The 24,748-nt window shown below is 38.2% G+C and overlaps 1 protein-coding gene across 6 annotated transcripts in view; it reads right to left on the bottom strand.

The window, feature by feature from the left end:
* The window catches only part of R3HCC1L (R3H domain and coiled-coil containing 1 like), a 96,593-nt gene extending 72,431 nt beyond the window's left edge, over positions 1 to 24,162 (bottom strand). For 5 of the 6 annotated variants that reach the window (XR_003520363.1, XR_003520364.1, XM_027596426.1 and 2 more), the window contains exons 1-2: positions 24,073 to 24,162; positions 3,730 to 3,838 (exon numbers count right to left, since the gene is read on the bottom strand). The gene's annotated coding sequence lies outside the window, so the exon portion shown is untranslated. Of the gene's footprint in view, positions 1 to 3,729; positions 3,839 to 23,751; positions 23,915 to 24,072 lie in introns of those variants that run through there. The other variant, XM_027596424.1, reaches the window with a different exon arrangement.
* Positions 24,163 to 24,748: the final 586 nt, after the last annotated feature.

Here is a 24,748-nt window from a genome sequence, read left to right as displayed (position 1 = left end):
GCACCTCAAACCTGACATGCATTCACCTTGATCTTTCTTTCCCTTTAGGAATCACAAACTAAATCTAATAAACCACACAGTAAATTTTGAAAGTAGATGCCAGTAGGCTTAATCTGTGCTGTTATATATATTACCTCATTTGATCCCAACTACAAACTAAGAGGTAGCTATGATTATCTCAATTTTACAGATGAGAAATTTGAAACTTAAGTTACTTAAAATCACACAGCCTCCAAGTATTGATTACGATTCCAAAGTCCCTGCACTTAACTAGTGTAGCCGACTAGAATACATGCCTTCCAAAAATTGGAGTAAGGGCACCTGGGTGGCTAAATCAAACGACCGGTTTTGGCTCAAGTCATATCTCGGGATCCTGGGATTGAGCCCCATTTAGGGCTCCCACTCAGCAGGGAGTCTGCTTGTCTCCCTCTGTCCTTCCCCTGCTCATGGGCACTCCTCTGTCTCTAAAATAAATAAATCCAAAAAAGAAAAACTGGGGTAAAACAACAGATAGCAGAGAAGAGCTTTAAAAATAAAACAAAACAAAAGAAGTGCAATAGCAGTAAGAGAATTGCAAAGGGAGTGGAATCCCTCTGTTAGAGATACAGTCACAACTCTGTCTCCTCCCTCCATGTAGCTATGCTCGCAAGTGTGAAGGCCAAATGTGGCTGGTTAAGAATCTGAAAAACCAAAAGAAGCAAGTTGCACTTCAAAGCAGGCAAAGAAAACATTAGAAAATTAACAAATAAGAGCTTCTTTTACATGCAGATTAAAGGTTTACTAATTAGAGATTCAAGAAAAACAAATACTGTAATTACCTTAGAATATAGTATCTTAAGAGCAATCCTCCTTTAAAAAATCAGGAGGCCTGTATCGAGCACTACAGAAGACTTTCCAAGAAGTACAGTGTACTGAACAAACATAACTCAGGTACTTAAACTGCATTTTAATCTATTATTCTTATGATACAAAAAGAAAGATATATGTTAAAGACTGGAAAAGCTAACAACAGGTAATGGCATTTTCTCCAAGTCAAAACAAATATTTACTAAGTGCAGATACTGTACTGAGATCTATGCTGGGACAGTGGAGATTGTAAAGTAAGACTACAATAATATAACATGGTTTGAACCACATGAATAATGTAACCTCCCCTTTAAGTTGTCCCCACCTAATTGGGAAGGTAAAAAAATTTTTTCAAAAAATTTTGGGACACCTGGGTGGCTGAGTCGGTTGAGCATCTGCCTTTGGCTCAAGACATGATCCCAGGGTCCTAAGATTGAGTCTCGTGCATTGGGCTCCTTGCTCAGCAGGGAGCCTGCTTCTCCCTCTGCCTGCCGCTCCCCCTGCTTGTGCTCACTTGCATGCTTTCTCTTTCTCTGACAAATAAATAAATAAACAAAATCTAAAAAAAAAATTTTAAGGTAATATATGATAGCCAAATAAAGAGAAAAGCAGTAAATGATAAAAACATAGAAAGTGAAATATCAGTAAGGGCCTGGAATGGTTGACGATGTCATAAAGTAGGTGGAAGTGGAGCGAGGCCTTTATAAGCTGGTTTAGGGAAAGAGAATCAGAGGTAGACATTCCCAGGAGAAGGAACAGTGTGAACAATATGAAGAGGCAGTAAGTCAAAGAATGTTATTTTGAAGACAGTTAAAGACACTAGTCTAGCTAGAGCCAAAGCTTGAACCATACTGAACCATAACTTGCCCCACATTAAATTCTATTCCACAATCCAGAAATACTCAGAAACCCATGCCTTGATGTCTGATGAAGACTGCTCTAGCTGGCCAAATGTTTCTAAAACACCACCAGTTGGAGGTAAATGTATAAAAAATCTAATATATAAATAAATAACAGGATATACATTTGTCTGAGATAAAGGCCCAGTCATTCCGGATCTAGATATGCTAACTGGCCTTACTACCATTACAATAATTCCTGGAAAAGATAAGTCCCATCCCTATCACCCTGATTTTTATAGTCTCATTTCCTGGCATGAAGTGGTATTTCTAGTGTCTTCAAAATTTTTAAATCTATCCAATCCATACTCTCATCAATAGAACATTTAGCCTTACAGTTTGGAGACAGAATGAAACAATGACACTTTGAAAAGAAAAGTGAAATACTCGATTTTTCTGCTCCACCAAAAGCCCCCCACACTCTCTGGCTGCTCACTTCACAGTCATTTTAGCAGAGCTAACAATAGCTTCCATTCAAACTGCCCACAGAACCCAAGTTGCTCTGCTCTCCTCTCATTTGCTGCCCTCCCCACCTCCTCTATGACTTACACACAACCACCTCACTCTGCTGGCGCTCTTCCCCAACTGCTGCCCAACCATTCACAGGCCGTCACAGATTGTCAGCACTGCGTTCAGGGACTTGGGAAGTACTCTTGTGGGACAACACAGTGTGTTAGTACAGCATTTTCCCGGACACAATGTCACTCTTTATAGCAGTTGCAAATTAGTTTCTTCTTAAAAAAATAATACTCCTAATAAGACAGGTACAAGGAGATTTTAAATAACCAATATTAAAACTCACTTTGGTATGCTCTCAGATCGGGGCCGTTTCAGACTCATGCACAATGAAATCCAAACCCTCTACTCACACAAGGCAGACACACACTCTAAGAACATCAGAAGTCAGCTTTCTGATGCTAACAAAAGCAAAGGGATTACCAAAAAAGATATGAAAAGAGAATCTTCTTTCCCTGTTTTTTCCATAGCTGTGGCTCCTCATCCTTAGATTCTATTTGAGAATACTTTTAAGCTCAGCTCTCAATGTCAATATTTACTCTTCATTATATATTGCTACGTAAAACCATTTAATAGAAAGTTCTGCAAGTCACCAGTATCATTTCATTAGTTTCCAATTTTTTGCCATATGCTTCAGCAGCACCCAAGTATGATTATCTTCTGACATGTGCTATGACTAACCCTCTTGATACCACTCAAGACTTCACCCTACATATCAGCTTCCCAGTTATCACTGGTGACACATAAGAATCAGAACCTGGAATAGACTAAAAAGATCATTATGAGGATGTGGGTAAGAATAACCTCTTAAAAAACAGTGATCATATCAACTTATATCTTCCTGGAAAAAAACTTAATTAAAAAAAAACACCTACAGAGTAATATTAAACAACTAAAATCAGTTTCACTATATACCTCATTATTTTTCATTTATAATTCCTTTGATAGCATTTTCATTCTGCTTCATTATGCCTTACTGAAGACATAATTGACCATCTACTCTTCCTGAATCAGTTCTTCAAACCTCTACAATAACACAGCTTCTTTACTGCTCCCTGTATGAGAGAGCGCCGAATCCTACCCACTAGACCACCAGGGATGGCTGAACTGCTCCCTGTATGAACGAGACGGAAGTTCTAGAGCTTGACAGGAAGGATGTCAATTCTCAATTCTTAGATGGAGAGAGACTAAAAAGAGCAAAACTAGTATTCCAGCTGTGAGAACTAATGCTAATATTTAACCAGCCCCTTTTCTCTTTACCACAAACACCAAAATTAAGAACAGTGAATAGAAGAAAATCTTTAAGAGACCGTTAGTCCTTCAGGTAATTGCCACTCTTAAACTTGTTTTTTACATGAGAGTTACAAATAAAATGACACTAAAGAAACAAAATATAAGCAAGCAAGCAAATATTTAGAGTAATAAATATTTCTATAATATATGCAAAAGTCGTAATTAACTGACTTACCAAATAAATGACATTTATTTTCTGAATAATAAAACCTTAGAACACGCAGATAGATTGTGTCTGAAGGCAAACGACACAGAGCTTTCCTTCTGATAAAGAGCAGCCTCACCTGGAAAATAATAATAATAATAAAAGTTACTTTTATAAAAATATGTAATTATCACTTCTTTGACACTAGTGTATGCAGTTAACTTTCATTATCTCATTTTGTGAATACTAAGAGCTTAACACAGTCATTTACCTACCATAGAATGTGCAATGAAAATAAATACAAATAACAAAAATACTTCTTGGAAGCTCATGACCCAAACAGAATAAAAATGTCATCTTTTCTCACTCTCAGCCCTATGAGAACTAATCTGAGAGGGCAGAAGTGCCTATTAACTGCCATTAAAAAAAGAGAGAGATAAAAAACAAAACAATACAAATGATGAAAAACACAAAAAGATTAACTTCCAGTCATCATTATAGTTCTAACTTACAGGATGGCACATGGTGGATGCTCAATAAGAATATACTGAATGGATGGTTGGATGGATAAAAAATAAACTAGCTAAGAAAAAATAAATCACATCAGTGAGCAGAGAAAGCAAAATAAATGTACCTTTTTTTGTCTGTCAAACTGACAAAGATTTAAAAAAAGAGCAATAAGGTCCTGTTTTGGTAAATGGAGACTGAATAACATTCACACATTGATAGTGGAGGCACACATTTTATTAATGTATAAAGCATTTTAACAAATTTCAGATAATGAACTTCTATCAGAAGACTTATTCCAGAACTCTTTATAATAGTGAGAAATTATAAATTTTAATGTGCACCCATACGGGCAAGGTTAAATAGATTATGGTACATCTCAACTATAGAAAAATACAGTCATTAGAAAGAATAATGTAGCTCTATAACTATTGATATAAAGACCTACAAACATTTTTTAAAAATGGAAAATTTAACAAGAAGTGTATAAAACCAATATAAAAATTTTGAAACATTCCTGACACACAAGTAGATTTAACAAATGGACTCAACACAATTCAACATCATAAAGATGTCAGTTCTCCTTCAAGTAACTTATGAATTTAACATAATCCCAATAAAAATCTTACTTGAGCAAACTTTCTTATGGAGATAGACAGCTGATTACTAAAGTTCAAGAGAATAAAGATATAAGAATAACCACTGAAATATTAAAAATGTTAAAAGCTATCCCTCGATATATTATCAAGCCTCTATAATTAAAAGCGTTGATAATGGTACAGAAATAGATCAGTGCAAAAGAAAGTCCAGAAATAAACTCAATGGAAACTTAATGTATGCTAAAGGGGGCACCTCAAAACACACTGGGGCAAAATTATACTTTTTAAAGAAAAAATATGCCAGGACAACGAATTAGCATTTGGAAAAAGATTATTAAACTTGTATAATACTCATTTTAAAAAAACTCTAAATGGAGCAGGGATCTGAATGAAACAACTAAAATGATACAAATATCTGAAGAAAATATGTAAATTCTTCCCCACCCAGGGGAAAGGGAAAGGTACTCCAATTATAACCCAAAATTCAGATGCAACAAAAGACTGAAAAAGTGAACTAGATAAAATGAAAGCCTAAACACACACACGTGCACACACACATGCACGTGTGTCAAAAGACAACTGACAAACTGGGAGAAAATATCTTAACATATATGACTTATAAAGAGCTAATATCCCTAAAAATAAAGAACTCTTAAAAACTGAGGGAGAGGGGCACATGGGTGGCTCAGTCGGTTAAGCAGCTGCCTTCAGCTCAGGTCTTGATCTCAGGGTCCTGGGACTGAGCCCCACATGGGGCACCCTGCTGAGCAGGGACCCCGCTTCTCCCTCTCCTGCCCACTTGTGCTCTCTCTCACTATCTCTCTCTCAAATAAATAAAATCTTTAAAAAAAAAAACTGAAGGAGAAAAAAACCCTAACAGAGAAATTAATAAAAAGATACAAGACAATTCACATAAAAAAGGTATTTAAATGACTTTTATACATATGAAAAGATGTTCAACCCTACTACAAACAAAAGAAATAAACATTAAAACTATATGGAGATACCACTTCTTACCTATAAGGTCAGCAAAAATTAAGAAGTATTAACAACACTTGTGATGACAAGGTTGTGGGGAAATGAACACTCTCATACACTGCTGGTGAGAATTCAAATTTATACAACCCCCAAAGAAGGGGATTTAGCAATATTTATGAAAACTACACATGCTTTTAAACTTCTGACCCAACCATCCCTTTTTAGGAAATTACCCAAACATTTATTTCCAACATACAAAAATGTATATGACCAGGTTAGTCTCTGCAGCACAGTTTGTAAATGCAAAATATTGCAAACAGCATAAAAGAATAGTTAATATCCTCACAATAGAGTAGTACTACACAATTGTCAGGGGGAAGAAAAGACAGAGAGAGGGAGAGTGAGTCTATAAATTGATATGGAATGGATTCCAAAATATATTGTGTTAATTGAGAAAACCAAAGTACAAAAGAGTTATCTAGAATATGCACCTTTTGTGTAAAAAAGAAGAGGAAATAAGAAAATATACGTGTATCTCATCATTCCTGGGGGAAAAACACACAGTGAGGATAATTCAGGGAATGATGAAACTGGTTATCTATAGAGGGTGGGTGGAAACAGGTGGTAAGGAAAAAGAAAAGGGTGACACACTGCTCTGAGTATGTATTTTTTGTACAATTCTGACTTTTGGAACCATGTTAATGTTTCACATACTCAAAAATAAGGAAGATCAATTAGGACAAGGGGAAAAACTCAGAACAGAAATAGAATTGAACTGTATTTCAAATGACTAACATAACCATGGGAGGGAGGGAAGAATGCTGGAGAGAGAAAACTAATCCAAGTAACTTTTAAACATGATTTTTAGATCAGCACTGTCCAAAAGAAACATAATGGGAGCCACATATGTAATTTAGTATTTTCCAGTAGCCACATTAAAATAAAACAGGTGGAATTAATTTTATTAATATATCTTATCTAATATATCTAAACTATTTTAACATAAAGATATTAATAAAATGCTAATGAGATATTTGACATTCCTTATTTCATACTAAGTTTTCAAAATCCAATCTATATTTTACACTTGGGACACAATTCATGTGTTGTAGCTACCCTATTTGACAGTGGAGATTTAGACTACATACCCTTAGGCTAAAGGAAAACCTATATATTGAACTATCCTTAGTAGGTATCTTTTAAATAGTGGTATGAGTAAGTAATTCTTAAACTATTTTCTGATATTCCAGGATTGAGCCAATAAGTAAAAATATGAATAACAGGGCTATATTTCTCACTGTTGGAAGAGGGAGTTATAAGTACAGAATAAAGGAAGGACAGAATAAACCCTGTAGTACTGGCTGGGATCAGAGGTTATCAGTATAAACTCAGTGCTTTCAGTAGACAGATGAAGATGTACTGAGTGTGCACGGACACACACACAAATACCACATACATCTATTTCCTAGATGCCTGCCCAGAGGTCCTGGAGCAATAATACCCAGTAGTAACGAGGGCATCTGGAGTCCCAATCATGGCTTTTAAAACCATTCTCTACTAAAAGGAACCAGAGCTCCTTGAAGAAATAGCTCATTCCAGTGCTCAGGGTGGGAAAGTACAGGATGAGCCTAAACATTTTGTTGTGGTAAAAAGTAAGGCAGTACTCAAAGAATGAGAAGGGCAAGCCAAAAGAATGACAGGAATCAGCTTGAAGGGGCTCCCACTGGCTAAATCAGGGACAGCAACAAAACAAATAATTATGAAATAAATTAAATAAAGTATTATTATAAATAAGTGCAGAAAAAAAATGGCAGAATTAGAAACTCACCATTTAGGAACCATCATGAAAATGATTCAGGCAGAAATCACTAAATACTAAAATTGGTGAGTAAAAGTTCAAGAAGTAACAAGACATTCATAAAGTCCCAAATTGTTTTTTTCAAAGATACTTCAGAATTACAAACAAAATGTGGGTGGCTCTGTCAGTTGAGTGTCCAACTCTTGGGTCATGAGATCAAGCCCCCTCCCTCCCTCTTTGGGCTCTGCAATGGGCGTGAAACCTGCTTGAGATTCTCTCTCTCCCTCTGCTCCTCACCCCCCAACCCCTGCTCACACGTGTGCACAAATGAGCTTTCTCGCTCTTAAAAAAAAAAAAGTGAATGTACTTAACCCCACTAAACTATACACATAAAAATAGCTAAACTGGTAAATTTTATGTTATGTATGTTTTACCACCAAAAAAATTACAAAAGGAAAAACCGTAACCACACTGGAAAACCTGGCAGACACTACCTTTTAAAAAACTTAAAAAAAAAAAAAAAAAAAAAGTGTTTTTTTCTAAAGGTATAAAACAAGGATGGATTTTTAATGAAGTGATCCAAGATCACATTACTAGTAATTCATCCTACGCCTCCTGACATGATGCACTGAGAAGCATAACATTACTTCTATGGTACTCCTGCCAAAAATAGATAACCTAAATCCAATCATGAGAAAACATCAGATAAACCCAAATTAGAGGCATTCTACAAAACAACTGGCCTGCACTCTTCAAAAATGCCAATGTCATGAAAAAAACACAGACTGAGGAAATGCTCCAGATTAAAGGAAACTAAAGAGATATGACCATTGGAATGCAGAATTTTCTTTTGCTATAAAAGCACATCACTGGGACAAGGGTTGAAATTTGAACAAGTCTATAGATAATAACATTAAATCAATGTCTATTTCCTGATTTTGACAACTGTACTGTAGTTACATAAAAAAAAAATCCTTATTTTCAGAAAATGCACTCTGAAGTATTTAGGTATACAGGGAAACAGGCCTGCACCTAACTCAAATAGTTCAAGAAATGCATATACAGGGGCACCTGGGTGGCTCAGTCGTTAAGCGTCTGCCTTTGGCCCAGGTCATGGTCCCAGGGTCCTGGGATCAAGCCCCACATCGGGCTCCCTCTCCCCCTGCTTGTATTCCCTCTCTCTCTCTCTGTGTCTCTCTCTGTCAAATAAATAAAAAATCTTAAAAAAAAAGAAATGCATATACAAAGAGTGTATATATATATGTGTGTGTATATATAGAGAGATAGAGAGAGAGGGAGAGAAAAGGAAGGAGGAGGAGGAAAAGGAGAAAGGGAAGGAGGCAGAGAAAAGGGAAATGTACAGAAGTGTTAACGTCTGAGGTATCTGGGTAAATTTTTTGTATTCTTCTAACTTTCCTGCAGTCTGAAATAACGTCAACATAACTTAAACAGAAAAAAAAAAGATATTAGCACAGTACCTGGCACATAATCTGTAATCAAACAAATGGCAGCTGTTAGAAGTTGTTACTGTTATCTTTAGATTCTGCACAAAACAATCCTCTTAAGAGATATATACATTTACGGTGGGAAAAAATGGGGGGGGGGGGGAAGCAAAATAATACACGTTTCATTTAAACATACTTGCACAGATACGTAAGTAAATACACAGAAAAGACTAGAAAATACACTGAGGATTCAAAGTGATTCTTATTTTCTTCCTCATACTTATCAGTATATACTAGATTTCTTATAATGAAAATGAATCATTTTTATGTTTTTTACCAAAAATTATCTGTAGAGATTAAAGGGATAGCCTGCAGTCAAGGGGGCATGACATTCTTCCTTTACTATAACAGTACCCTCTCTGCAGACCCATATGCAGTTATTGTTTTTGAGCACCATATCCTGTTATTTGTCTTTCATGAATTAAAATTATAATGATCATGTAGTATCATTTCACATAAAAATATTGCAGTTAGTCTTATCAAATCCTTTCAGCCCTGTGGATTAAGAAAGTGGAATGGACATACACATATAAACTTGCTTCTTTACAAAATCCTATTAATATAAAAGTTTGGGGTTTTTTTAACATACAAATCAACAAGGATGGAAAGAGGAGAAAAGAGTAACACAACTTTGGAAGTTGGAACATATACAGGTATTTATAGCAGGTCCTGGAGAGCCAAATCCCAATCCAGCAGTAGAGAAAGCTGAGCCCCAACCCAATTTACAGCCAGCACCACCTCTGGAATTGGAAGTGAAATGGAGACTGTTTGAGAAGCAGTTAGATCCTTAGATTCCGTTCTCCGCCTTGAAAGAAAACTTGAGGTTATCTCTGCAGAATGTAAAAAAGATGATCTCTAGGCTGACTACAAAAATGCAGTGGTCTTTCAAACAGGGTGATTAAGCGAGGATGTTAATAGCTAAGATCTATGTTCCCCACCCCATCCCCACATACCAGCTCCCCAAAAAATGCAAATTGTAGATTACAAGGACCTCCAAGGACCTACAAATACCCAGCACTACATAAAAATAGACAAAGACCCCACACCAAGGCACATCACTGTTAAATTTCGTACTGGGTGCAAAGCAGAGACTCCAACAAGCTTCCGACGAGTAGGTCCAAACAAAAGAAGAGGATTTGTGTTTGCTGAGGAATTCTCAACAGCAACAGAGGACAAGGAGAAAAAACTATGCTTTCAAAATTCCAAAGAAAAACATTTCCAATCTAAAATTTTACACTCATCCAAACCATATTCACCAAATGTGAGGACGGGGAGGAAAAAAAAAGACACTCTGACAGGGAAAGGCTCAAAAAATTACCTCCCACGTATACACTTTCTTAGAAAATTACCGGAGGACTGAAAATTTAAAATTCTAACAAATTCAAGAAAAGACAGATTATTCGTTGCCACGGTAAATTGCCAGAAGTACCAGTTTTAAATCCATTCAATTGATAAGGACAACTTAACACAGGAGGCACTCTTTTACAAGCCAAACAATAGGGACAGATTCACTCCAATAAATACACTCCCAAGTGCCAACCAATGAACGACATCACCCAAGTAACCATGCTTCTATAGATGATGTTAACCCACTTCCACCTCTTAAAATCCTCCAATCCCTGAACTCCACCCTCCCCAAAACCACTATGTAAGAATTAACAATCCTCTTTGTTCAGGGAGATTGTGCCTGATGAGATATTCTAGATAGGGTGTCATGGTCTCATCATCCTTTGACACCAAATGAAGAAACAAACCAAAACAAAGAAAGGCATGGGGTCTGGAAAACAGGATATCCAACACAAGAGAAAAGAGAAGGAATATCGGTGAGTGGACATTCCAGGATTCCAGGATGCAAACTGCACCAAAAGTAGAAGGCAACCGGTTCAGACTGAAGCTAGGTGACAGAGTCAGGCATGTTGAAGGTTGTCATCCCCATGTTCTCTGCCATACTACCATCTTTTTCATCCAACACAACTACTAGAGGATGTGCTCTACCTAGCAAGAGGGTAAATGAGGAATAAGGAAGATTAAGAGTTATAATACTGGGAATCAAACTGAAAAGGAGAGAAAAGTCTAAAGATTACAAAGGGAAATCTTCCCAGGAAAAGAGCTGTGAAGTAGGCCCAGACAGTTAGGCCCAGATAGGAGGACAATGAAGGTCTCCAGAAGAGAAGTTGCCAAAAATATTTTTTAAAAGGAAAGAAAATTGGAACTGACAGATTATTGTGACTGACCTTGTGGAAAACTGCACTGAGAGGCTACTATTTCAGACACTATCAGCAAGTAAAATTTGCACAGGCATAATAATGTAAACACAACATGAACTATCTCATTTAACCGAATATTACAACTAAATTAGGAAGCTAGAGAACAGTAGTGGTGATGGTGGTTTAAGAACAGTACAGCTTTCTCTCCCACAATAGAGACTCAATATATAATGAAAAAGGAGTGCATTGCACATATATTATTTTGAAACATGGAGATACATAAATGCGAGAAGAAATAGCTTAAGGAGCTGAAAGTGGTTACCTTTAGGGAGGAAACTAGAGAGCAGGGAGATTCACTATATTTTGTTATAAATCCCTTTTTTACTATATGACTTTTAAAACTTGTCTATTTTAAACTGTATGTCTGTTGATAAAATACAAAAAAACAGCAACTGATGAATTTCTTATCTTAAATGTATTGTTCATCATTCAAAAATATATAAATAAAATATTTCCAACTGAAAGGAATAAAAAAAAAATCCTAAGGAAAAAAGTTCTCCCCCCGCCTTTTTTTTTTGGAAAACCTTCATATTTCCAATACTGAAAGAACACAAACACACAAAATATAGAAGCTTTAAAAATAAAGAAATCTTAAAGCAAATAATTACCACTTGAGTGGACAGAATTCAGTAATTTTAATACTAGAAAGATTGTAGGTCTGATCTTACAAATTCATTAATGATCAGGAGAGTGCAAATAACATTTAATTAAATTTGCTCATTTATCTATTTTGGGAAGTACAATTAACAGCAGTAAAAGAGAGTAGTAATATAAAAGGACACAGATGGATTAAAACATTGCCCAAAACAACCAAACTGGAGAGTGGAAGGAAAGCTAAGTAAAATTATGGGCTTAAAACTACAAAAGAGAAATATAGAGGCTTATTTACCAACATTTTACTGCACATTGTTGCCATATAAGGTAATTTAGGCCAATGCCAAGGTTAAATGAGGAAATATATAAAAACACACACACATTATGTATTTGTATACACACATGCATACATGTACATACAAATAATTTTTTCCTTATGAGACTGATAATCCTTATTAAACAAGGATTCGTGAAGGATTACACCCTAAAAACAAAGTACTATTGACACAATCTGACAAGGGTGGTTTTATATTCGCAGTTTTCCTAAGTATAGAAACTCTGTCAAGGATTACCAATAATGGCAAACTGTCCTAAAGGGAGAATTAACTCGGTTATCTACCCTATATTCTTCATCTAGCTATATTTGGATTATCCTCATTGTTCCTGTTCTTTATGCCCAGGCACTGACCACTCAAAATAGTCTTCAAATCCCAACCTCTCCAGCAGGAAGGTGTGGCTAAGCGACGAATTTTCACCAATGGAATATGAGCAGAAGTGGCACATTTAACTTTCAGTAAATATCCTTAAAGGGAAGGAGATGTATTCTCTTCCTCCTTTCTGATGGTTGGAACATGAATGAAACAGCTGGAGCTCCAGTAATTATCTCCGACCATAAAGTGAACTTTGGAAAAGAACAGAATCCGTGCACAGAAGAGCAGCAACACAACACACCAACCATACCAGTCCTAGTCTGCTCTCGGAATTCCCGACATGAAGAGAAATACATTGCTATGATATTTAAGTGTCTGTTATTTGGCTGCAACCAAATCTAATCCTAATTAGTATAACCTCTATTACTAAGCCCCACTCCTTGTTTTCTTTCTTTCTCTAAACAATCTCCACCTGCTTCTCTGCCAGCCCCTTTTGTTTCCCAAACCTTTACCACAAGTATTCACCAATATCCCACCCTCGGTCTTTTCCACTCTTCTCCTAGGGCAACATTCTGAAAAACAAAACAACACACACACACACACACACACACACACACACACACACACACACACACACACACACACACACACACACACACACACACACACACACACACACACACACACACACACACACACACACACACACACACACACACACACACACACACACACACACGTCTTTTATTTGTGCTCTAGTTTTACCTCCAGCTGCCTATGATTTCACTTGTCTAAGACATAACTAAACAGGAACATAAGTGATTTTTAAAACAAAATAGGGGCCCCTGAGTGGCTCAGTCGTTAAGCGTCTGCCTTCGGCTCAGGTCGTGATCCCAGGGTCCTGGGATCGAGCCCCGCGTCGGGCTCCCCGCTCAGCGGGAAGCCTGCTTCTCCCTCTTCCACTCCCCCTGCTTCTGTTCCCTCTCTCACTGTCTCTGTCAAATAAAATAAAATCTTTTTAAAAAATAAATAAATAAATAAATAAATAAAACAAAATAAATACAGTAGTGATGGTAGCAATAGCAGTGGTTGTTGTGACGCTCATCAATAGCTACTATTTACTGGGCTCTTAATATCTGCCACGCACTGTTCCCAGTATAAGAGCTAATCCTGACAACAATTCTATGAAGTAAGGAGTATTATCACCATACCCATTTTAAAAAATGAGGAAACTGAGCCCCAGACAAATTAAATAACTTGCTCAAGACACATAACTAATGTACAAAGAGATCATTCAAACCTAGGCTTTCCAGAACCGACCCTCTTAACCAGAGTACACTAGCACTTTATTCTAAGGATGCCATTACAGCTTCAGACTTTTTAAGTTGTCCTCAGCGACCACACTATAATCATTTACACATCCACCATGGTAATAAATTTTATGCCTCTACATTTTTAGAAACTGTCAAATATCACTTTGCAATCAGTAAATAAGATGAGTGATCGAGCTAGAAAATACTCTTTTGAAGACAAAGGATATGATCATCAAGTAATAAGACTGGTTTTCTTGTATGACTCTACTGGTTCTGAAAGCAGTTTCAAAAGACAAATTCCAAAGAATATTTATTTGCTAAAATAAATGCATGGCCTCAAAAACAATTTAGAAATAAGATTCATTTTTAAGTTTAGTTTTAAAGCACCAGATTTTTTTTAACTACCACTCAAATTATCTAATACCTAAAATTTGTATTAGCATTTGAACTCATTATCTTTCTCCCTAGGCCTATCTGAGCTCCTTTCCCAATGACACCATCAATTACACCACAATATACTTGCTAGGTCAGGCTAAAAACTTTGAGGTATTCTGATTCTTCCAGCTCTTCCAAACTCATGTTTACTGTTCTTCCTCCACAAGAGCTATCAGGTTTTGTTTCCACATTACCCCACCACTGTCCTACTGAAATACTCTCCAAAAACTCTCAGCTTTGTGGTTATCCCACAAAGCTACCAAGACAACCTTTCTCACTGTTTTCATCATATGACTTTCAACAGAAGTACCATCACCTACAGGACCAAATCTACATTCTTCAGCCTAGCCTTCAAAGCCTTTCATTAATTCTTCCTCATTATCACACACATATAAACCTAACAAGTCACATCTCTTTACTACTCATTATCAGTAAAAATCATACCTTTCATTTGTCCAATACTGTTAACATTCCCTTTTTGTCTCACTCAACTCACATATTGTACTCATTTTTGCTTCTAACTTCTCATTGCTCCTCTCTGTGTGGAATTTTCTTCTGTCCTCTCCAGTCAATCTGTTATTCTATCACTTCCTTTAAGATCCTCCTCTTCCAAATGGATGCATTCCTAGAGACGTATCAACTACCAAAACTTAACCAGGAAGAAAAAGAAAACCTGAACAGACCTATAACCACAAGGAAATTGAAGCAGTCATCAAAAATCTCCCAACAAACAAAAGCCCAGAGCCAGATGGCTTCCCAGGGGAATTCTACCAAACATTTAGAGAAGAATTAGTACCTATTCTCCTGAAACTCTTCCAAAAAATAGAAATGGAAGGAAAACTTCCAAACTCGTTTTATGAGGCCACCATTACCTTGATCCCCAAACCAAAGACCCCATCAAAAAGGAGAATTACAGACCAATATCCTTAATGAACATGGATGCAAAAATTCTCACCAAAATACTAGCCAATAGGATCCAACAGTACATTAAAAGGATTATTCACCACGACCAAATGGGATTTATCCCTGGGCTGCAAGGCTGGTTCATCATCTGCAGATCAATCAACGTGATACAATACATTAACAAAAGAAAGAACAAGAATCATATGATCCTCTCAATAGATGCAGAAAAAGCATTTGACAAAGTACAGCATCCTTTCTTGATCAAAACTCTTCAGAGTATAGGGATAAAGGATACATACATCAATATTATAAAGACCACCTATGAAAAACCTACAGCGAATATCATTCTCAATGGGAAAAAACTGAGAGCTTTCCCCTTACTAAGGTCAGGAACGCAGCAGCCACGTCCACTATCACCACTGCTATTCAACATAGTATTAGAAGTCCTAGCCACAGCAATCAGACAACAAAAAGAAATCAAAGGCATCCAAATCGGCAAAGAGGAAGTCAAACTCTCACTCTTTGCAGATGATATGATACTGTATGTGGAAAACCCAAAAGACTCCACCCCAAAACTGCTAGAACTCATACAGGAATTCAGTAAAGTAGCAGGATAGAAAATCAATACACAGAAATCAGTGGCATTCTTATACACCAACAAGATGAGAGAGAGATTAAGGAGTCAATCCCATTTACAATTGCACCCAAAACCCTAAGATACCTAGGAATAAATCCAACCAAAGAGGCAAAGGATCTGTACTCAGAAAACTGTAAAATACTCAGAAAGAAATTGAGGAAGACACAAAGAAATGGAAAAACGTTCCATGCTCATGGATTGGAAGAACAAATACTATGAAGATGTGAATGCTACCTAGAGCAATCTACACATTCCCATCAAATACAATCCCCATCAAAATACCATCCACTTTTTTCAAAGAAATGGAACAAATAATCCTAAAATTTGTATGGAACCAGAAAAGACCCCCGAATAGCCAGAGGAATGTTGAAAAAGAAAAGCAAAGCTGCTGGCATCACAATTCCAGACTTCCAACTCTATTACAAAGCTGTGATCACCAAGACAGTATGGTACTGGCACAAAAACAGACACATAGATCAATGGAACAGAATCGAGAGCCCAGAAATGGACCCTCAACTCTATGGTCAACTCATCTTTTTTTTTTTTTTTTTAAAGATTTTATTTATTTGAGAGAGAATGAGAGATAGAGAGCACGAGAGGGAAGAGGGTCAGAGGGAGAAGCAGACTCCCTGCTGAGCAGGGAGCCCGATGTGGGACTCGATCCCGGGACTCCAGGATCATGACCTGAGCCGAAGGCAGTCGCTTAACCAACTGAGCCACCCAGGTGCCCTGGTAAACTCATCTTTGACAAAACAGGAAAGAATGTCCAATCGAAAAAAGACAGTCTCTTCAACAAATGGTGTTGGGAAAATTGGACAGCCACATGCAGAAGAATGAAACTGGACGATTTCCTTACACCACACACAAAAAGAGACTCCAAATGGTTGAAACACCTAAAGGTGAGACAGGAGTCCATCAAAATCCTAAAGGAGAACACACGCAGCAACATCTTCGACCTCAGCCACAGCAACTTCTTCCTAGAAACATCACCAAAGGCAAGGGAAGCCAGGGCAAAAATGAACTATTGGGACCTCATCAAGATAAAAAGCTTTTGCACAGCAAAAGAAACAGTCCACAAAACCAAAAGACAACCGACAGAATGGAGAAGATATTTGCAAATGACATATCAGATAAAGGGCTAGTATCCAAAATCTATAAAGAACTTATCAAACTCAGCACCCAAAGAACAAACAATCCAATCAAGAAACGGGCAGAAGACATGAACAGACATTTTTCCAAAGAAGACATCCAAATGGCCAACAGACACATGAAGAAGTGCTCAACATCACTCAACATCAGGGAAATCGAAATCAAAACCTCAATGAGATACCACACCAGTCAGAATGGCTAGAATTAACAAGTCAGGAAACGACAGATGTTGGCGGGGATGCGGAGAAAGGGGAACCCTCCTACACTGTCGATGGGAATGCAAGCTGGTGCAACCACTCTGGAAAACAGTATGGAGGTTCCTCAAACAGTTGAAAATAGAGCTACCATACAATCCAGCAGTTCCACTACTGGGTATTTACCCCAAAGATACAAATGTAGGGATCCGAAGGGGTACGTGCACCCCAATGTTTATAGCAGCAATGTCCACAATAGCCAAACTGTGGAAAGAGCCAAGATGTCCATCACCAGATGAATGGATAAAGAAGAGGTGGTATATATACACAATGGAATATTATGCAGCCATCAAAAGGAATGAGATCTTGCCATTTGCAACGACATGGATGGAACTGGAGGGTGTTATGCTGAGTGAAATAAGTCAATCAAAGACATGTATCATTTGACATCACTGATATGAGGAATTCTTAATCTCAGGAAACAAACTGAGGGTTGCTGGGGTGGGGTTGGGGTGGGAGGGATGGGGTGGCTGGGTGATGGACATTGGGGAGGGTCTGTGCTATGGTGAGCACTGTGAATTCTGCAAGACTGTTGGGTCGCAGATCTGTACCTCTGAGACAAATAATGCAGGATACGTTAAGAAAAAAAAAAGATAGCAGGAGGGAGGAATGAAGGTGGGGGAAATCGGAGGGGGTGACGAACCATGAGAGACGATGGACTCTGAAAAACAAACTGAGGGTTCTGGGGGAGGGGGGGAATGAGTTAGCCTGGTGATGGGTATTAAAGAGGGCACGTTCTGCGTGGAGCACTGGGTGTTATGCACAAACAATGAATCATGGAACACTACATCAAAAACTAATGAGGTATGGTGATTAACATAACAATAAAAAATTTAAAGAAAATAAAAAGATCCTCCTCTTCCTTGAGGCCCAAATAACCTCACAGATACTGCTCTATTTTGTATTCCTCAACACAAGGATCATCCAGTAGCAGAACTAGAAGAATCTCAAAGACCGACCGGACTAGGTCTTCTTCTGTGTATGAGTGATTTTCTAAGGAAAAGGTTAACTTTCATCAGATAGTTGTGTCAAGTACCTCAGAAAGTTTGTTGGACAGCTGCCACAATGAAAGCCCAGAGATATCCTACAACTTGCCCTGCTTTTCAGTTTGGCAATGGTAAAGCAGTATTTGAACCTATCTTCTAATTTCCCACCCAAAATGAATACAAATTTAAAGATCATTGCCCAGAATATATAATTCATGCTAGTTCTAGAAATTATGCTAGACACTATTCATAAACATGTTACTTTTTTTCAATCAGGATACAAAATTTATAAACAATAGCAAGAGATTCCAATTTAAGTGTGTCTGTGTTACATTTAAAAAAATACACAGAAAACAGAAAGGAAGGAAATAATCCAAAATGTTAATAGTTACTTCCAAATGGTGAAAATACAGGTATATTTTCCAAATCCTCTGTAATGAGCACGTATTGAATATATAATAATATTAATAAGAAATACTTACAAAATTAAAACTGTGTAACATTATAGAGTCAAAGATAAATTCCTTGGCTGTGAACTTAAGTGTCAGAAGCAAAGAAAAGTTTCAGGCTACCCAAGGAAACAAACAAGAAGCACAATACAAAAAAAGAAACACTATGGCAAGCAGGGAAAGAAAAGCAATGTCACATTAACAATAGTGGTGGCAGAAACCAAGAGATACATGGCTCATGGGGCTTGTCAACTCCAGTACTTAATAAATCATTGGTTCTCACACTAGAAGAGTCAAGAGGCCAAAAAGGTCACTGGAAACTGTATTGAAAGATGGTCACACTGAGTTTGAAACTGTTATCTGGGATGGTTGCAGAGAATTACCAACCACATAAACAAATCAAGGCTATTTATTTTCCTCTGGGTCTTTTCCTAAAATGAAATGTGAAATGAAAGCACAAAAGGTCTGAAAAGATTCACAGAATAAAGAAGTTTAGAGCCATATATAGGCTAATAAATTCATTTTTCCTAGTGCTAGGTTTTTAATTCCAGTCCAAAATCCCTTATCCAAAACTCTTGGGGTCAGAGAGGCTTCGGAACTCACAAATTCATGTATGAGTTTGTGTTCCTCTCTTACACTGTGCCTTTCAGTCAGTTTCTTCCCGCCAGCTACCCACCCCATTTCCAAATCATTCTTGTTACCTTTTCCCTCTGATCTTTGTAAACAAGCAGGATTGCTATCATTATCCCTATTTTACAGATAATAAGAAAACACAAACTGGACTACTGGTATAAATTTGAGAGCTTAGGATTTAAATCAAAATACTTCTCTTCGTTCTTAAAAACTCTTCTGGTATTCCATGGCAAAGAACTTGAAACAGCCCAACTACAAGCCAATATTAAAATTACGTATATTCTTTCCTAAGAAGCAAATCTCCTATTAAGGAGTGCCACATACCTTTTTCCCCTATTTTTGCCTCTGTGACAAATTAAATGGTCAGGAGCTGTCACAAATCAATACCATTATATTCACAGGTTAACCTGTGTTATCTGGGAACCTCACAACACTAAACACCAGACCCTGCTGTTTCCAACAGTGCTTCTCTGCTTTTCTATTTTTATCCCTAGCCTGAAAACAGCTATGTTTGACATAAAAAGAAAAAAAAAGATACAAGAGGGACAACAAATATTAATAAAACTGAAGAGTGAATTTGAAGAATGGAAAGCTATATAGAAGACTAGCATAAGACAAGTGAAAAATGCACACCACAGACTGGGAGCAACTGGTCTATGTTTTATTGAGAGAGGAGAAAACCCTCTTCAAATGCAGGCTTATAGCTTGCTGAGCAACACCCTATAACTTCTCTTCTACCTAAAGCTCTGACAACTGGAATTTCTCTGTAATTCAATAAACTCTTATGAGTTACATGGGCTTCATCCATCCTGCTGGGCTCATTAACGGGGAACTCTAAATGTTTTCTCCACTAGCTAAGTGCACATTTTCTGGTGGGTGGCACAGTAGAAGGAGGGTTCTCTTTCAAGATATGAATATCCTAATTCCATTTCTTCTCACTTCCCCTATGAGTAGCAAATCTGCAACAAATACAGTTCAACAACTAAAAGAAATGTCTAAATTATAACTCTGGTTAGTGGTTGTCAAAGATCATCCTAAAGTGTGAGAGCTAGTATATTTATACAGGGTTACAATTAAAAGTCTATACTTTTACTTCTGGCAATAATTCATTTAATTCTTTTATGTCTAATGAGTGCATGAGTGCTACATCAACAACATACCAGTTTTATTATTCATTCTGGTGAGCTATTTTCTGAGCAGTTAGCTTATGGAGCTAATGAGGACAGGGTCATAGATTCAAACATGCTGGCAATGAGCTTTGCCGTGTTTCAGGGTTCCATGGTCACAGTCACCAACCTTAACCTTGGCTAACAACAACAAAAAAAACCCACAAAAATAAAAAAACAAAACAACAACAAAAAAAGCTCATCATGTGAAGCATTAAGGGAATGAATACAGATGTACTACCAAAATCAATGACTATCAGAAAAGTGTAATAAAAATTTTTAAAGAAATAATAATAACATAATCTACCTTTTGCTAAGCCTGGTTAGTATGTGCCTAGTTCAAATAATCTCTAATCTTTTCAGTCATATGGAGTTGGTATTACTATCCCTGTTTGACAGATGATAAGAAAATGAACTCAGAATGATAATACAAACTGAAGTCATAAATTACTATTAAGTAGTGGAGCCTGGATTCAAAACTTGATCTAACTCCAAAGCTTAGGTTATTTCCACAATACCATACAGTCTCTTGAGAGTGTGCCTTAGGGACATAGGACAATCAACAAAATGTTTTTATTCAGAACTATTCAGCACAGTCATTACTAACTGAGCATATCTACTACATACACTTAGATGCTACAGCTGAGAATGAGTCTACCTTCCAAAACTTCTCTAAGTAAAAAAAAGCCAAAGAACAAGTGTTTAAAACAAAGGAGAAAAACATATTATATAGCACACAAAGTAAATTTTAATGAAGTGACTTTTGTCATAGCTTTGTATAAAAGTCTACAGTGAAAAAATAGTTATCTTGCTGATTCGTAACTAAAAGTAAGAATGAGGGGTGCCCGTGTGGCAGTCCTACTCTTGGTTTCAGCTCAGGTCGTGATTTCAGGGTTGTGAGATGGAGCCCTATGTCAGGCTCCGTGCTGAACATGGTGGAGCCTGCTTAAGATTCTCTCTTGCAAATAAATAAATCTTTAATAAATAAATAAATAAAAGAATGAAATTGGCAAGGCAGAGCCAGAGGATACCACATCAAAGAAAGTGAAGGAAACATTTCCTAAGTATCTGAGTCTGCAGATATCTTCTAGTCAACACCCATTTGTAGGAACTAAAAATAAACATTTCAATTCTTAAACCTAAGATTTTGCTTTGACCAACAAATCAGTTTTCTCTATCAGACTTTCCTTCTTGGTTTCTCTAAACTCTCACTCCTTGCAAATGCACATACACAAATGTCACCAAGAGTTTCACCCTCAAAAAATGAGGTCACCAAGCCTTCTGGAACCTACCCACTAAGCTAACTTTTAGAGTTGAATAGCCTAACTTAAAAAAAAAAGGCAGGGGTGAGGGGAAAGACAAAAAATGCTCTACAAAACTCTGTCCTAGTCAATAGTTAATATCTAAATCATAAACATAGATAATTACTCTACTACAAGTTACAATGTGCAGACAGAAAACCATTCTTATTACAGGTTACAAGTAAAGCACCAGTCCAAAGCACATCCTGCCAACCTTTTCACAACAGCATCTGGAAACCTCTAAAAGTAAAAAATGACATAATATAATCTTTACATAAAGTGCAATTGCTAAAAAACACCCTGCAATCTGAGTACTTCTATTTACAGTATTTTTGGGTTTAAGACAGCTACCTCATTTTACAGGGGAAAAAAAAAAAGCTCTCAAGAAATACATAATCTAAAATTATCATTTCTGATCATCATCATAGTCAACAATTACAATAGCAATAAAACAATGAGCACTTACTCCAGGTACTAAGCTCCTTATACTCAATCTCATTTAATCCTTATAGACACCTTGTGAGGTAAATATTATATCTATTTTAAAGACTAGTAAACAGGCTTAGAGAGGTCAACCAATCTGCCAAAAGTCAAAGCAGAAGTCACAGGACCAGAAGTTGAACTCAATTTGTTCAATTTTGTACATTCAACTAATTCACTATACCGCCATCCTGTTTTTTGAACCGCATTCAGGCATTTTTCAACCAGTGATTTCAGTATAAATATAGGATTACCTAATTACTATACCTCCAAACCCATAAAAAATTGATTGTAAAATCCCATTCTCAATAAGGGGGAAATAAGACAAAAAGCCACCTGCTTGGAGTCTCAGATCTTAACTGTCAGAAGACTAGGATAGGGGCTATTTATATTCTGAATTCTAACTATGAGGAAACAGAGTTCTAGCACATATACCTAGGAGACAGGTGAAGGTAAACCCAATATTTCAGCTAGTATGCACACAAGGTTAGTGGGATTGTGTTAGAGCTAGATTTAGCACCAGTAGTATCTGAAAAGGGGAAAAAAACACAAGACCTGCTGGAGACAGGCATTAGGTTAGCACAACTGAGGAACATTAAGTGCTGAGATACTTGTACTTGTGTAATGAAGGAAGGTTGTAACAGAGCAAAAGGGGTAGACAGGTGGGTATGTTAGGGGAAGGGAAGTGTCCAAATTCTGGGGGACCTTAAAATCCAGATGAAGTTTAAAATTGACTCCACAGGTGCTAGAGCCTTAATGTCACCTCTTCAACAGGAACATGGCTTAAGAATGTTTGTATGGCTTGTATTCCTTTCCTGAGACACTTCCACCTATTTATTAACTCATTTCATTTTCACAAAGACCGTGGTCATATTTATAATCGAGTTCATAAAGACGGAAATGCGGTTTTAAACTACAACTGACCTACACTCAAGACAGGATAGTGAGATTGTATCTGATACATGCTTTCTCACATATATCACATCTGTTGAACTCCCCAACACTGGAAGGCAGGCAGGCCAAAGACTATTATCCCCATTTTTCAAATACAGAAACCGAGGCTGCAGTAAACGGGCTACAAAAGATCACCAGCCCAACAAGTGGCAGACCTGAGACTCCTAGGACATTAGACTCCAAATCCTATGCTTCTTCCCTTTCTCAACTCTGAGAGGCGGCTTTATTGATAAAGAAAACTTTTAATCATCGGACTTGGGGTTTTCCGAGGGCCGCCCAAGAAAACCAGGAAGTACATCCTCCCGTACGGACAGCTCACTCCCAACCCACAGCCCATAGCCCGGGGCTCCGGGCCAGCCGAGCGGACTCACTCGAAAGGCTCGCAGCCCGGAAATCGCCAGCCGCCCCGGGGTCCTCTCGGGGCGGCCTCGGTGGCCTACAGCCCCATACCCTGGGGGTGGGGGGGGGGGTCCCTCCACGGACCCGCTCAGTACCTGTTGAAACCCGGGGAAGAAATGTCCTCTCCACAGAGAGTACTTGGGAAGAGGGCCCAAGGTGGGCATGCAGCCCCTTAGGACAGCAAAAGGGCCTCGAAGGAACCCCGCAACCCAGGGCCCGCAGGGTCGAAGGGCGGCAGCTTCCCAGTAACCTCCGCCCCAGGCGGAGACCCGCCCCTCGCGTCACGTGAGGGAAAAGAAATACCGGTAACAAACAAAAGGGGAAAGGAAGTCTTGTCCAAAGTGGGGAGAGGTGGGAGCGACCAGCCCCGGCTGGGGGTGTGGAGGGAGGGACAAGGACGCGGGATTGCTAGTTACCGGGGACGCCGTCGCTCTCTGCTTCCGCCGCCTCCTCGAAGCTCTTGCTCTTCCGCTCGCGCCGCTGGGGCGCGCGCCAGGCCTAGACTCCGCCCCCCCTTCGCGCCGCGGGGCCTTCTGGGGACTGTAGTCCCTCTAGGTCGGTGCTGCGTGAGCTGCTTCCCGGTCACGTGGGGGAGGGCCGGCAAAAACTGCGAGGATGGGAAGACGTTTGCGCCCTTGTCTGCGCACCCTCCCCGCTTCCTCTCAGCTATAAAGGTGCTCAGACCGCCTCTCATCCCGCTCGGTCACACCATCCCTCCTTTTCCTTTCACAGCCAAGTTTTTTGAAAAAGGCAATTTAACTCGTGTCCGCTTCTTGCTGCGTGCTCTGCCCTGCAGGTTCTGCCCCCCCGAAAATGCCCTTGTTGCCAATCATTATCCTCATTGCCAGACTCACAGGAGGAATTTTCAGGTATTCTAACTTAACCTCTAGGCACCATTTGAGGCTGTTGGACATTCTTTATCACTTACTTTCTATGTTACTACCTGAATTTTCCTTCTTCTCAGGCCATCCTCAATCTCCTTCAAGATTTCTTTTTCTAACCCATCTCTTAAACATTAGTGTTTTCCAGAGTTCTTGGCGATGGAATGAAGGTTGGGGGGGTGGGGGGGGCTGAGTGCCACATTTGTATTCC

The sequence above is a fragment of the Zalophus californianus genome, chromosome 15, assembly GCF_009762305.2.
Source record: "Zalophus californianus isolate mZalCal1 chromosome 15, mZalCal1.pri.v2, whole genome shotgun sequence".
Classification (NCBI taxonomy): Eukaryota; Metazoa; Chordata; class Mammalia; order Carnivora; family Otariidae; genus Zalophus; species Zalophus californianus.
This window is presented reverse-complemented; position numbering and strand designations above follow the sequence as displayed.